Genomic DNA, 404 nt, shown 5'->3' with positions numbered 1-404 from the left:
TGTTTTTATTAAGAGAAAACAAAACGAATGAGCTCTCTTATCCTGCTGCAGCTGTTTTAACAGTAAACTGTCATTTTCCTGACTTGCCTTAAGTTACAAAGTTTTCTTAGAGCGTTTCGAAGAGGATAGAGTTCCTGGAGCGCTCCATTCCTCACCTCAGAAAGGTGGAGACTCGTCTGGCGGCTTTTACTTTCCTTCCTGAATATTCAGAACTGGAATTCACTGCTCCCCCTCTCCAGGACTACACAATGGACCAGCCCACTACGCTGAACTTCTCCAACTGCTGCCAAACTTTCTTCAGGTCGCGCGACAGGTGCGACAGGTGCCGGGAGCTGCTCCATTGGCCAATCAGAGATGAGCCCAAAAGTATCTCGACCAATCCGCTTTCACCTTTGAGGACCAAT

Source organism: Perissodus microlepis, chromosome 17, assembly GCF_051167445.1.
Source record: "Perissodus microlepis isolate ML-2025 ecotype Zambia chromosome 17, ASM5116744v1, whole genome shotgun sequence".
Taxonomy (NCBI): Eukaryota; Metazoa; Chordata; class Actinopteri; order Cichliformes; family Cichlidae; genus Perissodus; species Perissodus microlepis.
Note: the sequence above shows the minus strand (reverse complement) of the source record.